The sequence below is a fragment of the Rattus norvegicus genome, chromosome 15 (assembly GCF_036323735.1).
Source record: "Rattus norvegicus strain BN/NHsdMcwi chromosome 15, GRCr8, whole genome shotgun sequence".
NCBI classification, from domain to species: domain Eukaryota; kingdom Metazoa; phylum Chordata; class Mammalia; order Rodentia; family Muridae; genus Rattus; species Rattus norvegicus.
In genome coordinates this window covers 18,332,828-18,356,068 of record NC_086033.1, presented here as the reverse complement: position 1 = coordinate 18,356,068, position 23,241 = coordinate 18,332,828, and the positions used below count along the sequence as shown (strand labels likewise).

At 41.4% G+C, this 23,241-nt stretch overlaps 1 pseudogene; it reads left to right on the top strand.

Moving 5' to 3' along the window:
- Window positions 1–6,618: 6,618 nt before the first annotated feature.
- On the top strand, window positions 6,619–21,423 carry Tex264-ps1 (testis expressed 264, pseudogene 1; annotated as a pseudogene).
- The last annotated feature ends 1,818 nt before the right edge of the window (window positions 21,424–23,241 follow it).

The window sequence follows — 23,241 nt, the reverse complement described above, 5'->3', positions numbered from 1 at the left end:
TGACTGTTTACAGACTAAACCTATGTGACCTTGTCTCTGTGACTGTATACAGCTTGAACTCAAGTGAACTTTGCCTAATCCTCAGAATATAAATATATCTGATGGCCTGAGTAAAGATCTCTATGGCATGAAACTTTAACCTGCCTAATTTTTAGCTTCAGCAATCCCAGAGCCACATTGCCAACTAGAGTAATAACAACTGGAATGTATTAATTGATTCTGAAAAGGAAGATAACTTCATTTGAAGTGATACAAAATAGTTTTATTTGAAAAGATTGTTTTGATAGAAAAATATTATGGAGTTAAAAAATCTAAGGACAGTAATTTTATTTTCTCTTTGGAAATCATTTGTCAAAGAACTAATAAATAAAAGAATGACCTGCTTTATACTTAAATATTAAAGTAGATTTGTTTTATGTCATATTATAAATAATGGTGAAATCAAGATTACCATGAAGCTTACATGGGATTTTGAGTTAACCACCCAAACTAATTAAGCAAAATTATCCTAATTTGTTTATTATGTTAATGATCTGAATTAATTTATAGCAATTTAGCCTGTATTACTAGAGATTTATTATGTTTCCTACTAAATGACTTAAGAGCTATAAATCCCATGGTTAAATGTAATTAGTGGAGACATATTTATCGAAAGAGATAATTACATCTGATAAAAGTTCTTCAGTTAGGCTTAATTAAAACAGATTATTCCCCCATAAATGAAAAGCAAATATGGTAATTGCTGGGTAGATTTTCATAGCAAAATTACTATCTCAGCATTTAAATTTTCTGAAATGGGTGGAAAAGTAAACTATGTAACTGATTACCTCCCAATAAAGTATGATTAATAATCCCTGAGAAACAGGCATTTTCCAGGAATAAACATCCTGCTACTAAATTGCTGTAGGGATGTCTCTGCTTAGGAAAATCCACCATTAACTGAGTTTTCAAGTGGACCATGACCATTTTCAAATACAATGAATAGTCTTTTAAGAAAAAAATTCCAGATAAGATTATTTCTAGATCAACTAAATAGCAATGTTAAGGAGAAGAGTGTCTGTTAAACACTTTGAAGGTGATTCATTTCCCACAATAAGTTAGGTTGGGCATGATTAAACATGCCCGGAATCTGTAAACTCTAAGGGCAGTAGAACATTCAGGGCTCATAAGCTTCCATGAGCAATTTACATTGTAAATGCATTTCTAGCATATCCATATGTGCACATTAATATGGAAAATCCCACGCAGGGTGCATTCCTTAGTTTTCTATTGCCAGAATAATGAAATATATGAGGCTAAGTACTTTGTAAAGAAAAGAACTTTAGGAAACTTACAGTCTTAGAAGCTCAAGGACAGACTATCAGCATCACCATGGCTCTGATGAGGAACTCATCAAACCAGGAATGCACATGCAAAGAAATTATGGGATGAGCCTGGAAGCCGGAGTGGAGTGGAGTTGGGATGAGCCTATGCCTCCTTATCAACTCACTGGTTCAAAACTAACTTAGGCTCTAGGAGACCTACCTTAATAGGACCATCCTCAATGACCTTCAGTACAATTCAATTTAAAAAAAAATATTTTTTGGGTGTGCTGGGAAAGGATTAAAGCCAGAAGGGCGCTTTGCATGCCTTGGAGCTGCAGTTACAAGTAGCCGTGAGCTGTCTGTCATAAGTTCTAGGATCCAAACTCGGGTTCTCTGGGAAAGTATTACATACTCTTAACTGCTGACCCATCTATCCAGCTCCTACATAAATAAACAAACTAAAAATAGAAATCTCATCAAACCCAGACATCCCACTCCTACATTTAATATGTTTTACTAGTAGTACATTTTTTTCATTTATTTATTTATTTTTAAATCCAATTTTTAAAAATTTCTTGGACATTTCATGTATTTACATTTCAAATGTTATCCCCTTTCCCCCCTCTCCCATACTCCCTCCTCCTCCTCTGCTTCTATGAGGATGCTCCCACTCCCACCCACTCACTCTCTCCTCAATGCCCTGGCATTCTCCTACATTGGGAAATCTAGCCTTCACAGGACCAAGGGCTTCCCCTCCTATTGATGCTGGACAATGCCATCCTCTGCTACATATGTGGCTAGAGTCATGGGTTCTTCCATGTGTACTCATTGGTTGGTGGTTTAGTTCCTGAGATATCTGGTGGGGTCTGGTTGGTTGATATTGTTGTTCTTCCTATGGGGTTGCAAACCCCTTCAGCTCCTTCAGTCTTTTCTCTAAATCCTCCTTTGGGGACCCTGTGCTCAGTCCAAACATCCTCATCTGTATCTGTAGGGCTCTAGTAGAGCCTCTCAGGAGACATCCATAACTGACTCCTGTCAGTAAACACTTATTTGCATCAGCAATAGTGACTGTGTTTGGTAGCTGCATATGGGATGAATCCCCAGGTGGGGCAGTCTCTAGATGACCTTTTCTTCAGTCCCTGCTCCACTCTTTGTCCCTGTATTTCCTCCTGTGAGTATTTTGTTCTCCCTTCTAAGGACTGAAACATTCACATTTTGGTCTTCCTTCTTGAGCTTCTTATGATCTGTGAATTTTTTCTTTAGGTATTCCAAGCTTTTGGACTAATATCCACTTATCAGTGAGTGCATACCATGTGTGCTCTTTTGTGATGGGGTTACCTCACTCAGGAATACACACACACACACACACACACACACACACACACACACACACACACACACACATATGTGTATGTGCTTTTAGAGCAAGAGACAAATGGTGTATAAACTAAGTCCTAACCACTGTGTAAAATAGGTTTTACATTATTTTATGTTTAGTCAGTAGTTTTCCCCCTTTAAAAAGTTTTCACACAGTTTTTGAGAATTTTCATTTAGTCTTTTGATCATATTCTTTCCACTTCCTCAAATACCCAGATTCTCCATGCCCCTCTCACCCGACTTCATTCTCTGTCTCTGTCTCTCTGTTTCTCTGTCTCTTTGTCTCTGTCTGTCTCTCTGTCTCTCTCTCTCTCTTTCTCTTTGAAAATTTGATTTATTTTATGTAAAAGTGAGAACACTGTAGCTGTCTTCAGACACACCAGAAGAAGGCATCGGATCCCATTACAGACGGTTGTGAGTCACCATGTGGTTGCTGGGATTTGAACTCAGAACCTTTGGAAGGGCAGTCAGTGCTCTTAACCACAGAGCCATTCCTCAAGTCCCCATGTTATTTTTTTAAACAAACACCCAAAAAAACAGCAAACCCACAAACCAAACCACTGCCCCCGCCCCCCACACAAAGCCCACAGAGTCAGATTGGTGTTGATCAACTCCTTCTGGGTGTCAAGCCTACCCTGGAATGTAGTCAATATACCAAGTGTCACTGCAGTGGAGAAAAATGCTTTGTTCCTCTCTCACACTACCCTGACCACACCTCATCTCATCTTGATAATTTTCAATGACACCGTTAATACTGAAACACCTCGTCTAATGTTTTTGTTGTTGCTGTGTTGGTGTGTTGTGGGCACACATGTGCACATGCATTTGGAGGCTGCCGTTGGTGTAACATGGCTTCCCTGATTAAATGCTACTTCACTTAGAGAGACAAAGGCTCTCGGCGGGCCCACACCATTTCTGGCTAGTCAGATTGCTCTGGGCATCTCCCTTCTGCTTCTCAAGTGCCAGGACCACAGGTAGTCGTCATCCAGCCTGGCTTTTATGGGGATTCGGAGAATCTGGATTCTGCTCCGCAAGCTTGTGAGGCAAGTGCCTTCTTCACTGAATTTCTTCCCTGGCCCTTGTTTTCCTACACTTTTACTTTCTATACATTCTTAGTTGCTGGATTCTTCTATTTACCCAACAAGACGAAAGCCTTTAGGGAAATTCAAGGTCATGAGTTAGAACTTCAATTGCTATCATTGCCATCTGGGCCTATAATACATTTTTCCCATACTTTCCTTAATGTATGGAGGGGTCTTGAGCATGAAAAAATGGGTTTTTCTACACTCGGACGTAAATACATACTGGAAGCAAAATGTCACTTTCATCATGATTAGATGGAAAAATACACCCTACTAAGGATGCTTTTATGTCCCCGCCAGCGGGGACCCAGTTATTCAGGGTCCCAAAGAGGCTTTCTACCTGTGGGCCAAAATGGGGGTGGAGAGAAGAAGGAGACCAAGCAAAAGTTCTGTTGTCAAGGTCTCTTGTAAATCCTGGATTTCTAGTGTAAGATCCCCAATTCCTGCTGTAGGTGTAAGATCTGTTTAAGCCCAGTAATTTGTGCTTGAAGTGCAGTCTTAGTCTGAGTCAGTTCCTCCACTACTGCGACCGGTAGAGGTGCAGGTGGGGCTGACGATATAGGGGGTAGATAAGGTGGGAGGCAGACAGGCCCAGACCTCTGAGTGAAGAAGATCTGAGTCTCCTGTGGCTCAGGACCATATCTCTCTTTCTCATACCTGGCAGCTTCCTCCTCTAATTCGGCCTCGGAGGCGGGATCTAGACCTGACTCAGAGCATTTGTTTTTCCCAGAAAATTCTTTAAGAGAAGGATAAATGGTCTTTGAATTTTTGGACATCTTGGGGTCTTCTAGAGAGCATAAGGCTTTGGATGAGGGATTTCCCTCACCCCCAGGCATATCAATAACAATGGAAGGGCAGGGAGAATGCGGCTCCCCGTTTTCTTTTTCATTGTTAGGTGAAGCTGGCCGGGAGGCTTGTAAGAAGTCCTCTGCGACAGCTAGGAGGCGGGCACTCTCGCCTCCTTGCTCAGCATCTATTATAATGTCTCTAATGATACCCCAGTAACTGAAAAAAGCCGCGGACACTGGGTCGCCGGCTTTCAAAAGCCTATTAATCTCCTGACCAACCTTATTCCAAGTATGGGGGTGAATATCGGGGCCACTTAAAATTAACCAAGGACATTTTTCATCTATGAAACAAAAAAATTTGATTAAATCCTTTTTCTTAACTCTTATTCCTCTCTCCCTGAGTAAACGCTTGATTTCTCTTATGAAACAAGCCTCCTTAGACAATACCTTCCCCATGGCAATTAGACGACAATTATTCGACCGGTCCTTACCTCCCTCTCCAGCGACACACAAGCTATACGGCCTGAAGAGTCCTCGATTCCCGCTGCAGCTCTCTTATCTCCGTCGTCCTGTAGTCGGCCTTGCTTCGGGGTCCCTGTTCGGGCGCCACTTGTCCCCGCTGGCGGGGGACACTTTTAGGAGGAACTTAGTTTAAAACAAGAAGCTAGGTACAGTGGTGCTGCTTTAGAGAAGAGTAGACAGAATGACCATCTACAGACGGGATGTCCAACAGCGTACCTGGTCTACAGGAGGACATTCTTCAGGCAGTGACTCACAGACCACCATCTTCCACCACTGGCCACTTGGTGGCGCTGCATCAAGAGCCTAGAGATCCTGAGGGTTTTTTTTTTTTTTTTCTCAAGCTTTCACCGCATTTAAATAGAGGCCTCTCTCTGGAGACCTCAAAGTGTTATCACAGACAGTATTGCATTTCTCCCAACAATATCCTTCTGCAGTCCACAGAGCCCAGGTGATTTATCAACGTCAGGGCTAAAGCTAATATGCTGTGTGTTCTCCTAGAATAACATAAATGCCTACACTCAGGCTGAGGGGCATTTGGGGGCTGGAAAAGAGAAAATGGAGGTGGCTGGGGAGGATTCCAGGAGGAGCTCTCATTTTTTTCCTTCATGACCTCAGAAGAGTTTCTTTTGTTTTGCTTCCATTGCCTTGGGAAGAACATCTGAGTTAATATTTTAAAATGGCTAATGAACGGTGCATATAGGTGACTCCATTTTTGCTATACCAGAAGGTATGCTTAACCTGGGAGATTCTGAGTTGTGTTGGTCCAATAAAACTGAAGAACATTTCAAACATTATCCTTACATACAGCTTAAATACCACTGTAACCCACTCAAAACAAACAAACAAACAAACAAACAAACAAACAAACAAAAAACAAAAACCCCCAAAACCCTCCTCAGGTTCTTCTGATGGATTAGGATATAAGTGGAATCATTTATGCTGGCAACAGGTGATCTCTGCCCTGGGAGCAGCTACAAGTCAGTTTATTGATACGGGAACTTAGGCAGTAGTGCTGAATGGATCCCTGATGTTCTAAAGCTGAAATTTAAGACACACTCAACCAGACAGATACCCAAGTCTGCTAGCTGCAAGTGAAAATTCATGTGGGTGAGAAATAAACAGTTTTGTAGTAAACATCTACTCCTTAATTTTTCTCACTTTTTTATTATTTCTTTGAGAATGTCCTACAATTTATTTTGATCACAGACACCCCTCCCCCAATTCTTTCCAAATCTATGCCTCTTTCTCTAGCCACTGAACTTTGTGTCTGCTTTTGCTTTTGAAAATTTTAATTGCGATCACAAGGGTAGCAAGCTTTCCTTATCTATGAGTTATTTAAGAGCAATGCTGTAAGACTGGGTGAGTACTAGGACAGGTAGTAAGCCAATGTGAACAACTTTCATCTAAAGGACTGCTACAACCCTCATATTTCAGCCCTGGACTCAGGGTTACATGGTGTGTTCACAATAAGCTGAATTCCTTGAGCATACACAATGGCTAGGAACCATGAATCCCAGTAGGAGGCCCAGGATCACTTGAGCAATGATGGTGTCTGGGCTCTATGGCATTATCAGCTTTCAGCTGCCCGTGTCTGGGAACATTCCCAAACTATATGTCGTCAGGTGAAAATGCTAATAATATGGGGAATCACCCCGTGGAGTTGCATATTCATGTAGTTTAAACAGGTTAAGATTTTTAGAAACCTAATGCATCTTCAGGATCCAATTCCAATATAGCTGGGTAAGAGTTATATTCCTTCAAGACTTCATGTTGAGAGATGCTCTACCAGAATTCCTTATAGACTTGACTCAATAAAGCCTATGTAAAATGATATGAGTTGATTCTGGAATAGGCTAGTTTGGGTTATAGGTTGAATATGTGTAAAAGTCATTAATTATCCTAGCTCATACTCAGGGACCCATTTACCTTTTTCTTGAGCCTGCTCCTCACCTGGTGACTTCTTAGTGTGGCCAGGGCAAGATGCTTCTGGTGATACAGGGTTTTACATTATTACTAAGAGGAGAAACGTATATCGACCAATAGCTGTTGTATGCTGTGTCCAAATAGTAGCCCCATTTAAATTCAATATGCTCATTTATTTCATATTCATGGCTTGTTTTATCTGGTTCTGAATACCAAAGGATCAGTGTCATTATCCTCAAAGTAAATAACAAATGTCTAATTTACTCCTCTTTTTCATAGAAAAAGAATCATTTATTTTCAATTTTTTTCTCCACATGTCTCAGAGGTTGTCATCATTAACTTCTGGTATTTCCAGAACATGGTTTGCAGCATAATGACATATCAAGCATCAGAACTCTTGCCTGTAACATTTTAATGCTATTGTCCAATTTGACTAAATTATCTACCAGGTAAAATTTCAGGTATGACTAATTTAAGGGAGTCAGGAAATTGCCATTTCCTTTATTTGATTACTAATCCTGTTTTCCACTTGCCTTTATATTTCAAAGGTATTAGGAAAACCCCATATTTCCTGGGGAAAACATCTACTACTTCTACAGGTTAAGAAACTCATTAGCTATTCATGAGTTTAAAATGCATTATGCATTAATTTATTTATCTCCTTAAAGTTCAGCCTTTCTCCTTGGGATGTTTTTTCCCCAAACTAATTTCTTGAAAACAAAATCCAAATACATTGAGCATGGTTGAATATCACGGACTGCGATGCCTGACCTCATGGCGTTTATTACTCTGAGGTGCAGATGCGGAGTGTGTGAATTCTTTTTTAATCTGTGCAATTCTCTTTAAACCAAACACTTCCACTTTAAATATGAAATTACAGCAGTAACTTTCCCTAATGTTAACAGTGGAGCACATGAAGAGGAAGAAATTCGTAATTTGTTTAAAGTAATTCCAACTGTTTTATTGCCTTCCAATCCAAGATAATTATGTGTAAAGAAGTTCGTTTAAATTATTGACATTAATTCACTAACTAGAACTTTAAATAATAATTTCATGAAAGGAAAAAATCAGGGAAGTCCCAGAAACAAACAAGATTTAACAACTTATTAAAAGTTTTCCTGCATTAACATAAATCAAAACTATATTTCTGTAATTTTGGCAGTGACAATTCTCTTATTGCATAGCATGGAATTAACATACTACAGTATGAGATTTAATAAGTATATATTTCAGTTTTATTAAAAATGGCTGGGTAGACAGCATCTATGTATTTGTTCTATGTAAGAGCCATTATGAGAACTTGTAAATGGAATCCTTATCCTACGGCATGGAGCAGGGAAGCAGTTTATTTAAGATGTATGTATTTAACAAATTGTTAAGGACTTGCTATGCTAAACGTGGTGTCAAGTATTAAAATCCTAATTCTGCCCTTATAGTGCTCATGTGGAAGTAGAGAAGGCAAATGATAAGTGGTCTCCAAAGATGTTCTAAGCAACAGAGTGTTCTATAGAAATGTAGAGTTTCAGGACGGAGAGTAGTGCGGTGGGCTATGAGAAAGGAATTTCATGGAGCCTAGCAGAGAGAAGTGAATGATTATACAAATTAATTTCTGCAAGAGTGTTATTTGGAGCCCAGTGTCTTGGAGAATTAAAGCTAACCTGGCCATCTCCCACACACGGAGAAAAAGGCAGTGGTAGAAGCTGCAGGATTGTCAGCAGATACTAGGCCACGTGGACAAGTATCTAGGAGTCTGGGTCTTGTTCGAAAAACGCTGCGAGTTTGACTTGGAACTGGTCACGCCATGAGTCATAACGAAAGCAAGACACACGTGGACCCCTGGAGGAGAGCTTTGGTCAGTGCTTTCTGTCTGGGAATGGCATGGTGTAGGCAGCCGTGATCTAAACTGATTCTGCCTCACTCGTTTGTCTCAGGTTTCTGTAAATTGGGCTAAGTCGTCCTTTCCAGGCTAATATCTGAAAAGATCACTTTTGACCTCAGGACATTTGTTCAGTGTCACCTCTGTTTTATACCCCTCGCTGAAATGCTGTGGATTCCAGTGGGCCTGTTATCATAACAGAGGTAGGGAGAGGTAGCAGGAGTCAGGGATGAAGTCATAGTCACCTGTATAGAGAAGCAGGGGGCTACTGAGAACCATACCTGCTCCAGGAACGTGTGGTCCATGCAAGGACCACTTACCTTCAGAGGTGTTTGATGGTTACCTTGACCACAAGGTTGGGAGGAGAGATGACCCCGAGTCAAGGCTGTTTCTCTGTTCATTTACCCTTTATTGTGTACAGGTCTCAAAAGAATACATTTTAAATCTCAAAATCTTTGGTTTCTGACATATAGAAAGTATGAATTGCTCCAATAATGTGTTAAAAGTCATTAAGCTTCAGTGTCTACTGGAGTAACATTATGGGCGTATCCATCCCTTTTGTGTCTTAGGCTATTATGAAACCTTGTCTGTAGTACTTATTTCTTTAAAATTTCCTTCCCAGGGCCAATGCATTTTCCTGTCTCCAGCCCTCTGTACAGTAAATGAACTTTGCTTATGGTTGCTATGCCTAACACTGAAGTTTCCCCTCAGTTTTCCTTACTTCTTCCCCAGCCAGCTAATATTCATTGTGTTGTTGTTGTTGTTGTTGTTGTTGTTGTTGTTGTTGTTTTCTCCTTTCATTGGGAACATTATAGACATCTGGAAGATCATCTGGGTCTATATACACCTGACCTGACCAGGCTGAGACCAACTCCCATTCTATCACACCCAAGATAATGGGACATAAGTCTAGACAGTAATTTCAGAAATAGAGTCAGAACTTCTCAACTGATATTTTTGTTCAGGCTCCCATAGTGAAGTGACCCCGTAAATTAGCAATTTTCTACAGCCAAAACCTAATGTACAACGTTGATGAGTTATATTTATTCTCAGCATTAACTGATCTTTTCAAATGGAGGCATCAGAATTCACCACTAAGCCCCGTTCTGCAACCCATGGTTTGCACAGAAGGGATTTCATATAAACACGGTTCAAAGCTAATTCTTCAGCACAAGTCAATGTGCACAATCTGAGCACACATTCCTGAGTCTAGGAAGAGTACAGGGAATAACCAGGCCGAAAGAATTCCCATGGAAAGAGCTCTTTTGAACTAGTCTGTGCAAACAAAACAAACAAACAAAATAAAACAAAAAACAAACAAACAAAAAACCAGACCTCTCAAACAGCACTGGTGGGGAAGGGAGCCTAAATATATTGTCATGAATATATTGTCAGCACCATGAAGAAGCAGGTAGCAGGGCAGGCATCTAGAGAAGAACATTCTCTGTTCAGCAAGCTCTGTGGTGGTTGTAAATGAGCTCTGGAGACAGAATGGCACTGGGTTTGACATGTTGGTGATTGGTTCTAATGCTTTGATCCAATCAGGAATCTGTGTGTCTAAATGCTAAAGGTCCTGTTCCCCAAATGGTTTTTGATTGGTCAATAAAGATGGAGAGATGGCTTAGTGGTTAAGGGCACCGACTGCTCTTCCAGAGGTCCTGAGTTCAAATCCCAGCAACCACATGGTGGCTCACAACCATCTGTAATGAGATCTAATGCCCTCTTCTTGTGTGTTTAAAGATAGCTTCAGTGTACTTACATATAATGAATAAATAAATCTTTTTTTTAAAAAAAAAGATGTCAGCTGCTAATGGCTGGGAAAAGGGAGATGGGGCAGGACCCTTAGAGTTGTGAGGGCTAGAGGGTAGGGTATAGTAGAGGGTTCAGGGGTGGGGGAGATGGAAAAAGAGAGCTGGAGGAGAAAGAGCCAACAAGCCATGTAAGAATTTGGGTATGTAGCCAGTGGCCACTTCCCTGATCAGGCCTAGGTTAGCAGAGGAAGGTTTAGGCATGCCCAGCCTTTGCTGTAGCCGAGACATTTTAAAAATAAGCTAATATGTATGTGTCTTTCATTTGAGGATCCAAAAGAATCTTCTGGGTGAGTGGCTGCAAGTGTACAACCCACCAGAAGCTAAGGAGTGAAGACAAAACTCACCGCTACAATAAGGTCATGGACGGTCATGAAGAGAAGCAAATGACAGAGTTGGTTGAGCACTTTGACCATTGACTGTCTCACCTTCTCTAGTGCTAGTCCAGCAGACTGCTGAGATATATCACCAGCAACATAATTATTTGCTGAGAATGAAACTGTAATGGGCTCTACTGATCATTTGATAGCTTCCCTTTCATCTATAGAGGTGGCCAGAGTAAACTTTCTCAAGGTATGTCTTATCTTCTACGTGAAAATCCTTCAAGGATCAAGTCTATATTTTTTGATGGTATTTCTGTTGAAAAGTAACTTGCATTCAACTTCACAGACTCAGTTATTAGTACAGTGATTGGTTAATTAATTACATGAATAGTTACTACCTGTTGGTTTACTTGACACTCTCCATAATTGAGCTGGTTAGTTTTATATCAGCTAGACACAAACCAGAGTCATTTAAGAAGAAACTTTAACTGAGAAATTGCCTTCATCAGATTGACCTGTTGGCAAGTCTGAAGGGGCATTTTCTTGATTAATGATTGATGCGAAATGGCTGAGCCCACTGTGGGTAGTGCCCACTCCTGGACAGGTGGTCCTGGGTTATAGACAAAGCAATCGGAGCAAGCCACGGAGAACAAGTCAGTAACCAACATTCCTTCCTGGTCTCTGCTTCAGTTCTTGCCTCTAGGTTTCTATTCTAACTTCCCTTAATGGTAGTTTATGACAGAGAGATATAAGGCAATTAAACTTTTTCCTCCCCAAGTTGCTGTTGGTTATGATCTTTTCCACAATGATAAAAAGCTAACTATGACAATAATCTTATGGGGAGCATTCTTCTGTCCCTGCCACATGAGTGCTCAGTAAGGTATCCACTATCAAGACTTATAAATGGATAGATATGATTAAGCAAAAAGGAGAAATACAAGAGGCAACTTTGAGATGGGGGAATGAACATTTCTCTTAAGATTATGTCTCATTTTTATCAGTGATAATAATAGTAATGGATAGGATTTGGCAAGGTTTGAAGATACTATCTTCACAAGGTAGATAAGAAACATAACAGATACCACAGAGTGAATTCTCAGGGGCCCCTGAGAAGATTGCAGATGGTAAGGTAAAACTCTGGATCCTAGAGATGTGGGAAAGTAGAGGATCTCCACTGTAACCACAGTTAACCATCTTGTTTGAGATTCCCGGGAAATGGGTTGTGGATTTAGCTCAGCGGTAGAGCGCTTGCCTAGCAAGCGCAAGGCCCTGGGTTCGGTCCCCAGCTCCGGGGAAAAAAACAAAAACAAAAACAAAAACAAAAACAAAAACAAAAACAGGAGATTCCCGGGAAATGTCTGTGAAAAAAAAAAAAAAAGAAGAAAGTTCTGGCCAAGGTCATGCATATCCTCACCTGAAACCTGAGTCATTGCTGTTCCCACAGAAAAGAAAGAATTCATTTTGTTAGCAGGCTTCACAGCAATGTTACTAATTATTCTGAAATTCTTGATTCTCAGCCCATGAGATGTTTTAATCACACTCCAGGGTGTAGGGGCCCCTTTTTCCTCTTCGTGTCCCCATCATTTCCCCTGTCTCTCTACCCTGCTTCAGTTTTTATTACCTTTAAATGTCACACAATGGAGGCAAATGGAGAGAAATGACAGAGGGATATCAAAATGCAAGCGCAGCCTCAGAGGCACATTTAACTATTGTCGACCATGGCATTGCTCCAGCTTAATATTTAAAGGAGATGATCTTGAGAATTAAGGGTTAGGCTATTCTTTAACCACGTTTTTAATGCACTTTGAATTTCAATCTGCTGGTGACATTTTCTGGTAAAGACATTTTCTTTCATACTCTGTAATTGTGAACTGTGAATTTAGAAGTCTGTGTTCCTTCTTACGATTTTCTCTAGAATAAAATGGTACCCAACAGGCCCCAATTGTTATTCTAAACATGGTTTTGGTAGCAGTGCTCTACTTCTATTCTACAGAAATTCTTCAGTTTTGTCTTAAATTTTTGTTATATTTTGCCTAACAAATTGTAATGATTGATTAATTTACTTGCTACCTCATTTGTTCTACAGAGACTCTCAATGTCTCCATCTTTTTCTATGTGTATGTATTGTATGATCATGCATATATACACATGTATTGTACATGTGAAGATGAGAGGTCATCTTGGATGCCATTACCAAGGAGCCATACCCCCCTTTTGGATGGGTGGGGGAAAATGTCTCATTGAGACCTAGCCTTGCTGATTGAACTAGGCAGGTTGCCTAGTACGCTCTAGGGACCTCCATGTTTCTGCCTCTGCAGTACAGAGATTACAAATGTGCACCACCATATCCAGCTTTTCAAATGATGAAGTCATGGCCTCATGTTCTCATGGAAAGTACTTAACCAACTGAGCTATCTCCCCAGTCCCTGCCTTAACTTTTGTCCCCATGATGGTCTCCTAATATTTTAAAACTGAAGTTGACCACAATAATGTGTATGTTTACAAAAGTGCCTGCACGAACAGGTGAGTTTGTGTATTGCCACAGGAATAAGGAGAAATGGAAAGAATTGGCGATTTCCCATTAAAATGGAGATATTTATAAGGCACCCTGCTTAGAAGCGTCTCTGGAGACTGCAGTGTCCACAGAGGCATAGCATACATCTGTGCCCCTTCCTCTTGAATAATTTTCTGAGATAAACAACCTACGTGTGTTTTTCTGGTTATAATCCTTTTGGATTCAGATATGCTGAAATCCAAGATAATATAGGTTTGGAGAGGAAATTAATTGCTTTTACCTTTAGTACTTCAGAGAACCCTCAAGGGCACCATGCAGGCTTTTTTTTTTTTTTTAAGATACTCCAGTTCATCAGTATGGTTCTATGTCTCTCTCCAGATGGCTCTCCTCCTGTGGCCTTGGCTCTTCATTACTTCAGGTACGACTGTGCTGAAGTGTTCCGCTGCTGTGGACGTGCTTTCTTCCTAAACAAATGGTAGAAGCTGTGAGATGTTCTCCTCCTCAGTTTCCCTATCCTTATTCCCCTATGTCACCTAAGCAATGGTGGAATGTAGTTGAAGCAGAGTTTGGACCAGCAACTGAAGAGGTGGGGCCTCTCCTGGGAGTCCAGGTGTTGAGGAAGCAGAGGATGCTTGATAAGTGGAGCTATGGAAACAGAGCCAGAAGCTTTATTCTGACTTTGCAGCTTCAGGAAGCTCAGACCCAACAGAGCTTGGTGTCAACATTCTTTAGTATCCTCAGGAATCATCTACAGAACGCACTCCTAAAATCAATATCAGGGTCAGCCTCTCCTAATTCCCCTCTTACATATGGCACTCTACTGCTGTGGTTCTTAACCTTCTTAATGCTGCCACACTTTAATACAGTTTCTTATGTTGTGATTGCCAAACATAAATTTATTTTCATTGCAAGTTTTACTGCATTTGTAACTGTCATTTTACCATTATGAATCCTAATGTAAATATCTGATATGTGACTCCTGCAAAAGGATAATTTGATCCCGATGAGGTCATGACTCATAGGTTGAGCAACAGTGCTCTATGGTGTCTGGGCGCCAGGGCAGGACTGTGACCAGGTTGCATTCTAAGAGGTTGTCAGGTACATAGGTGTTTTCCCCAACCACATGGGCAGAAACATCACAAATCTACTTCTCTAAACTCTAAACACTGGATTTTTCTAGAAAGGACTTTGAGAGTCCCATGGTTTTACTGAGGGTTTATTAAATGAGCTACACACTGCATGTACTGTCCATTAGATACTCATCCATTTTTATGGCTTCTGAGATAAGGGTCTGGTGAGGTGACTTCAGGCAGTGCTCTGAAGAAGTATAAGGTCCCTAGAGCCATTGCAGAAGATCTGCTAATTACAAAGTATGTGCTCGAGAATGATTATGAACTCATGATCCTCTTGTGTCTATCCTCCAGATGATGGAATTGTATTGTTTCACCCTTATGCATGATTTGTTGTATAATTTAATCTTGGCATAGTAAATGGAGTATCTCTTAAATAGTTTATTTTATAATATAGTTTATTTTACACACACATACAGATACAGACACACACACACACACACCAACACACACACACATACAGATATAGACACATACACACACACACACACACACACACACACACACACACACACACACACACACACCAGGAACAAATCTTTCATCTTTCCCATTTTGCTTGGCTGTTTTCTGGATATATGTCTATCAACTTGATACAAGCTAGGGTTATCTGGTAAACCTCCATCACATTGCTTGTAGGCCGGACTGTATGACATTTTCTTGATTAATAATTGATGTGGGATGGCCTGGCCCACTGTGGGCAATGGTGCTCACCACTGGGCAGGTAGCCCTGGGTTGTTCAAGAAAGCAGGCTGTGCAAACCATAGGAAGAAAACAAATGACCTTTGCTTCAGCTCCTGCCCCTGCATATGTGCTTTCCATTTCTGCCTTGTTTACCTCATAATGAACTATAACTGAAAGCTGAAACAAACTCCTTCCTTCCCAAGCTCTAAGACACTAATTACTATTCTATTGCTGCGATAAATTACCACAACAAAGGTGATTTATAGAAGAATTCATCTGAGATTATGGTCCAAAGGATGGGAGTCTATAGTGGCAGAAAGCATGATGGCAGGATCAGGAAGATAAGGGTTCATATCTTATCTTATGCAGTCATGAATCAGATGAACAATCTAGAAAATGGCAAGTCTCTACATTTTCAAAGCTCACATCCAGTGATACGTTTTCTCCAACAAGGTCACATCTAAGCACCGCCAAATAGTGCCACCAAGCAGGGACCAAGCATTCAAATGGTTAATACTGTGGAAGGCATGTCTCATTCAAACCACCACTGGCTGCCAAGAAAGAAATAAAAATAATAGGATTACCTTCCACTCTAATCCTGTACCATTTTATGTAGAAGATAAGGATGGGAACTCCAGCACTCAAGTTAGATCCTTACTAATCAACTGCTGGCTTATGGCCTTCCACAGCTTTTCCTTTTCAGTTTCACACTGCTGCAGGGTCACTAAAACTCCATAGGCACCGTGTCACAGTTGTAGAAATGTACACAGAGTCCTGAGGACAGTGTTGGAAACATCATACCTATGTAGCTACTTGTGTCTGTGTGTTGTTCTTTACGCACTGAAACAAGGTAGATGAAGTGCTTACAGGTCCCCCAGAAAACGAGAAGGAAAGCTGGCAGCTTGCCTAGGTAAGTGAAGAATCTTAGATCAAAGCCCTGCATGCCTAAATCCACATCTCTTTCAAAACATCACAATGTTTCCTAGGTTGCCAGAAACTAGGAGTACAAGTACCTTCCCCAATTGTTCTCCCTCAGCCTGGGTTATAACGTGCTCTTCATTGCAGTTGGACTGCATTTTTGTGTGTGTGTGTGTGTGTGTGTGTGTGTGTGTGTGTGTGTGTGTGTACATGTATGTGCATGCAGGTGTACATACATATATGCATGTATTTATGTATGCCAGAAGTTGATACCATATGTCTTGCCCAACCACACTGCACATTAGGTTTTGAGATGTGACCTTTCATTGAACCTGGAGCTCACCGATTTGCCTAGACTGGCAGACCTTCAAGCCCTCAGGGTCCAACCATGTATCCTCCCCAGTGTCAGGATTACAGGCACACACTGATGTACCTGGCTTTTGCAAGGGTGCTGGGGATGAAACTGAGTTCTTCCTGCTTGTGCTGTAAACATTTTAACAAATGAACCATCTCTCCGGCCCCTGATAGCCTTCTCTAATAACTCTCTCCTTAAACTACCTTGTTATCTTTTGAAAACTGGGAGGAGATGAGTTTCAGATAAGTAAATGTATCAGGACACACAGGCAGGATACGCAATCAGTCTGTGTGTCTGCCGTCTGTATGAGTAGCTGGGTAAGGACCCTATGGCCGAGAGGACAATTTGTATCATTCAATACTGGCGAGCATGCCAGTATTTTTGGAGAAGTTTCTCTCTACGTGAAAACTAAGAAAAGCAGTTGCTGAGTTAGTCTATTGTCCTCTGCTTCTGTAATACTGAATTTACCAACAAAATTTTGCAAATAATGGCAACAAGACATAAATCAAAAGACCGAAGGCTGTATTTTTCTTTAAGGTCGGCTGTAGAAATTGGAGACAAGAAACAGTACTTTGGCTGACTCAATAACGGGTTGGAAGTTGGGTGTTGATTGAGTCTTGTTCCTGCCGAGATTTTTCCCTTCGTGTAAAGCAAGGAAAGTAGGTCAGAGGAGACAGCATGGGTGGAATGCACAACTGGCTGCTGAGAGGAAGCTGACAGATTTATAAAAGACTTTGCATGGAAATTGCTGGTAAGTACGTTCCCTACCAGCTCTCATCCTGAGGTCAGAGACACCTGCCACATCTCAGTGATGCCATGACACCCAAAGAGTTCCCCTCTTATTCTCCATTTCAAGACAGCAGCTGGTTGTCCTCCAACCCCAGTAGCTTCAAATCCTAGGAAGCTCATTCCTGAATCTCCGGAGCTAAAGAAGTCATTTCTAGGATCCCCAAATCTACAGTCGGCACATGAGGAGTCAGTCTTCATCAGAAACCCTGAAAACAGTGCTCTCTACGATGCCTATGGTAAGGTAGTGCCACAGGCCTGCTGTGGACAGGGCCTAGGGACTCACATCTGTAGTACTGAGCAGTAGGGATGTGATTACTAGTGTTGCAACAGCTGCTGTCCAGTAGGATTAGCTTGGCCATACAGCAGAACTCATCCCAGGGTGATTGTTCTGGGTTCCCCTCAGCAGGAGCCACTCGTCCTGGAACAAATAGATACACGCCATGCTTCCAAAACAGAACGTCCTTCACTGTGTCACAAGGAGCTCAGAGGTCTCCCACAGCATTACCTGCCTTCTTTGGCCTACTCCTTTTTATAAAAAAAATATGGTGTTAGATCACCCCAGAACTTTTCCTTTGGTTTACAAAAGTACTCCTTTTTATTTCTAACTGACATTGTTCCATGGCCACGTATTAATGCCCCCCAAAGCCATCATCCGTTTCAGTGTGGCAAGGTTTGGGCAACTGTGAGCTCTCTAGTGTTATAAGATGAACGCTTTAAAAGCAAAAGCAAAAGCAAAAACTGGGAACTAGTTTGTCTCCATTTCAGAAGCTACAATGATCCATAGATACCTGGCTTAGAGGACCGGAAATTTGTTAGCTCTGGAGACTGGAAGTCTAAAGTGAGGGCACAACAAGATTCGACTCTGGCAGGCAAGGTGTTTCAGGTTCCTGACATACAGGAGACGAAAAAGAGCTAGCTTCTGGCTGTGTCTCCCAGGGGCATTTATATCTTCCTTTGGGCTCTCACGACCTTAGTGGCCCTGAAAGACCTTGTTTCCAAATACTGATGGACTGCAACTAGAGTTGCCCATATGTGCTTGTGAGTAGACATGAGCATTCAACCAATAGCATGCCCACAACAAACAACAATGCAATGATTTCACATTAGGGCTAACCACTGTCATAAATAATGATTTGCTGACAGAAGAGAAAATAATAAATACAATAGCCTTCATTAAAGAAAGGTTAGCCTGGAGGAGTGGATGCTGATTTAGTTAGCTTGTCAGTATACCAAGGACGATGATGCTAGGCGCTCTCCTTGTCATCTCACTTAATACTTAAAGCAATCATACAGTGTTGGAATCAGCAGCTCATGTTCTATACATTAAGAAATTAAGGATTAAAAGGATAAAATATTTCACTTTTGCCAACAAAACCACAAAAAAAAATTGATTTTTCCCACCTGTTTCTTTCGCTGGCTATGGACATGGGTTTAGATAGTTTTATTTACATCTTCAGGACTGGAGTGTCAAGGGTAACTTAATTTATAACTCTAGGAAGTTAGTGGGACAAAAATATGTCTAGGTCCTGCACAATGGCTCATGCTTCCTCATGTGGTAGTGAGGGGTTTGCAGCCACAGGATACAAAACCAGTCTGCCTCAAGTGCTTGTACTCTGTTGCTGGCTTTGCTAATACACTATTGGGTGACTATAAATTCAAAGGGATGGAAAAAAAGAAGAGTATTGTTTCTTTTCAAATGTGGAAGTGTCTGGTCCCATTATAATAAGGCAGGAATATGGAGACCAGAAGAACTTGTAGGTTTTTATGATCTGCTGCTGAAATCTGTAAGGATAGTATTAAACCCCAGGGAGTCTTCTCCTAAAGCCATATTGTTTTACTTAGACATGTTTTAATGACACTCAGATGACATTTTCGGAAGATTTAATATGGTGAGCAAGAATTTTACTGAGAATTACAGTCATGTGTTGAGTGTCATTATTTGAAAAATGCAATGTTTGCATACAATAATTTTAGTGGTACCCTCTACTAGATACCTAGGCTATATATTGTGACCATTGATTTTAAGCTACAGACCTGGACCACATCTTACTATACTGATACTACAAGTAACTGCAGTAGAGTGAATTTTAACCTGTCAAAAGAAAATAAAACAAAAAGTTGAACAGAAATAATGGGATAATCAGAATCTTTCAGCTCTTTTATAACCCTAAAAGAATGTCATACATCATCATATGTCTGTCTGCTCATCAACAAATTGTAATACAAACCTGATTTTAATGAAGAAGAAGAAGAAGGAATCTGTTATGAATACATTTAGATGCCCAGGCTCTAAAGACCAGTGGAATATCAAAATTGTTTTTACCTTTCGTCAATATTCCTCTTGATTTCCAACTTTGGGGGTATCTGTGGAGTTCAGACATTCAGCAGTTGCTAAGAATCATGGTACTGTATATAATATACAGTGAATGGTTCCAGGAACCAGAGATTCCCACTCTCTTATCATAACAGATGAACCAATCCATGACCACAAATGACCTCAACTACAGGAACTCAATGAACCCAAGATGTGGGAACTAATTACCAGGCACACTCGTCGAGCCTTGGACATCAGGTCGAAATCTTTATGCTGCTTCTTTTAAGTGTTCATGGTTAAAGTGTTGTGCGCATGAAATAAGTGGAGTGTATCTTCAATCTTCCTTCTTCAAATAGTTATTGAGAGCTTGGTGCTGGGTGGAGAGCTGGCAGATATGGTCCTGACATCATGGATTCTTCCTTTCATTAAGAGAGGAGTTCCATGTGAGGTCCTGTGGTGACACTGGACAACTTTTCACGGAGAGCGGCAGCATCTCCCAAGCTCCATTCCATCGCTGTCCTCTATGACGACCCCCATGGCTTGCCGCCTGAGAAGAGCCGCTGTGCAGTGGGCAGCATCCTGAGTGAGGGGGAGGAGTCGCCCTCAGCTGAGCTCATATTCCTCTATCAGAAAGTTGGCTTCAAGATATTCTTCTTTGCAGCACTTAACCATGGAGTAACAGCTACCTTCCCTTCTACCACACCCATATCTATCAGTGGGGCCACCCGCCGAGTCCATCCTGCTTTGGATATCTACATCAAGGAGCGCAAGCTGTGTGCTCACCCTCGGCTGTGCCCACTGCCAGGGCAAGGAGATTTCTATGGCAGCCGGGAGACCTCAGCCACCACACTTTCTCCTGGGACAAGCAACCATGGCTGGGATTACGGTGACAACCACAACGAGCATGTGTGCCAGCGGCTAGTCCTTTGAGGACCTGGACCTGGAGGGCGAGGGGCTCTTGGGGGAACCCTGACTAAACCCTGAAGTCAAGCTTCTGGGGGCTCCTCGGCAGCTCAGCACTCCTGCGAGGGGTGAAGAGTAAAAATATGACCCCAACTCTCCTGTGGTGCTTCTGCTAAGGAGTTGAGCAAACTCTCCAACCCTCTTTTTCCTTAACCTGTCTAGCTTGGGCTGGGAGTTACCAGGAGCCTGAGTTCTCCTGCTCCAAGCCTAAACTTCCTTCCTCACTGGCCTTTTGGCTGCCAGGGCTGAAGGAGCCATAGACCTGCACCAGCCTCTTGGGTTGCTGACTTTGCAGACTCTTATTGGAGCTTCCAGAACCCAGAAAAAAAGTGAATTACTTTCTTGTTACATCTGGAAAAAAAAAGAGAGGAGAAGGTCATTAGAGCTTAGATGAGCTGACGGACAGGGTTTGAAATGACCAGCAGGGGTGATCCAAAAAGGCCTTTCTGAGAACATTAGAGCAAGACCCGAATGATGAAAGAAGATACTCCCTTGAGGATCTGGGTGTAGGGCACTTCAAGAGGTGAATGCAGGGTGAATCTAGTCTGTAGTTTGTGAGGACTTGTATGTTGCAACGGAGAAACAGAAAGAGCGATACGGTACTTGCTTCTCTCCCCTCTGTTCTCTGCCACTCCCCTGTATCAGCCAATGTGTGGCTCCATGAAAAGCAAACAAACAAACACAGGTCTAAAACCAGCAAGGAATATAAAAACCAGCTAATAAAAATACCCATTTTAAAATAAGAAGTACAATTTGCCACCCCCAAAGAATTCTACTTGTTTATTTTATTTACATATTTGATAGTTTATGACTTCAGAATTAGCATTCATAAGAATGGTGATCATTTCTTTATTAAAAATCTGCTACCAATTCTAAAATATTAGTGAATGCCTACGGGATTAGATGGTTCTGAATATATTTGTGTGTGATTGTCATTTAGTAATTACAGTAACATCATGAGCTAGGAACACTTACATGTGAAACTGGCTAAAAAACAGATTAAGAATTGTAGCATAATTTCCTTAGGTGTTCTAAAGCACTAAGATCATTAAAAAGAAATTTTCCCTGATAGACTCTTTTCAAGGTGTATTTTTGTTGTCTTCCTACTTCTTGTGTAATTACCCCGTGGTTTGTCAGGCAAACCACAGTATCATTCCCTTTAAACATTCGTGTCATCGTTATTTTAACTTAACCAACTGCTATTGACTTAGCAAATATTTACAGTGCACTGCTCTGTACCTAGCCCAGGAAGGTATTAGAAATATAGACACACAGGACAGGCTGTCTGAATTCTGGCTATCCATTGAAGCTTTCCAAGTAAAAATTTAGCATTTGCTGCTCACTAAGATTCTTCAATATTATAGAGCCATCTCTTACGGTGTTCTTCCCTAGCCTACGTGGTAAATAGACAGATGCTTCCAAATCTTCTTAGCATCTCTTTTTTTTTTTTTTTTTTTTTTTGGTTCTTTTTTTCGGAGCTGGGGACTGAACCCAGGGCCTTGCGCTTCCTAGGCAAGCGCTCTACCACTGAGCTAAATCCCCAACCCCTTCTTAGCATCTCTTATGGGTTGAATGTGACATGTCCTCTAAGATAGGCTTAGCAATGTGGTTCTCAGCTGGCACCTGATTGCCATTTTTTGAAACCTTTAAGTGGTGGAGATTTGTGGGGTCAACTAGTGGTGGGCCTTGGGGTTGTATAGATTGGGTCATTCCTGGTCACTTTTCCCTTCCTGATACAGTGTGATCACAGGGTCAGCCTCCTGCCCTGCCACCGTGCCTTCTCCTCCCATTGCCATGCCTTTCCTACAACTGTGGAAGAATTCCCTTGAACTGTAGCCCAGAGGAAACCCTTCTTCTATTGAATTGTTTATTGGTCACATCACCAGGAGAAGTAACTAATTCAATATCACAGTGGGGGTTGCTATGGATGTTGGAGGCTCAGTAAGACAGAAGTCATGGGTTATGCCAGATAAATTGGAGGGTTCAAGTGCAGGTAACTCAGCTAACTTTATAGACACTAAGCAATTGGGGTGTGTGTGTGTGTGTGTGTGTGTGTGTGTGTGTGTGTGTGAGAGAGAGAGAGAGAGAGAGAGAGAGAGAGAGAGAGAGAGAGAGAGAACACACCCAGATATAACAGAAAAGAAAGTGCAGGAGTTCAGTGGCACATTAAGAAAATGGTAGACTTCAGGTCTGAAACTAGCTGCGGTCTACTTTCTAGAACATTATCTAGAGGTTAAAAAAACTAAGGGGCTAACAAAACCCAGCTTTAACAATGAAAACCTGCAGTCGAATTTGGATCAGAAGTATCATTCATTCTCTTTTGGGCAGGTATCTGTGGTAGAGGTATAGTCATTAGGTCAGTCTGTTGGTAGGAGACTAACATCTTTGAGAATGTATGCTTATGTTTTAAAATATATAATTTACCTTCTTTACGTGCATTTGTGTCTTGCCTCTAAGTATGTCTATATGAGGGAGTCAGAAGCTCTGGACCCAGGGTTACAGACAGTTGTGAACTGCCATGTAAGGCTGGGAATTGAACTCCGGTCCTCTGAGCCATCTTTCCAGCCCCA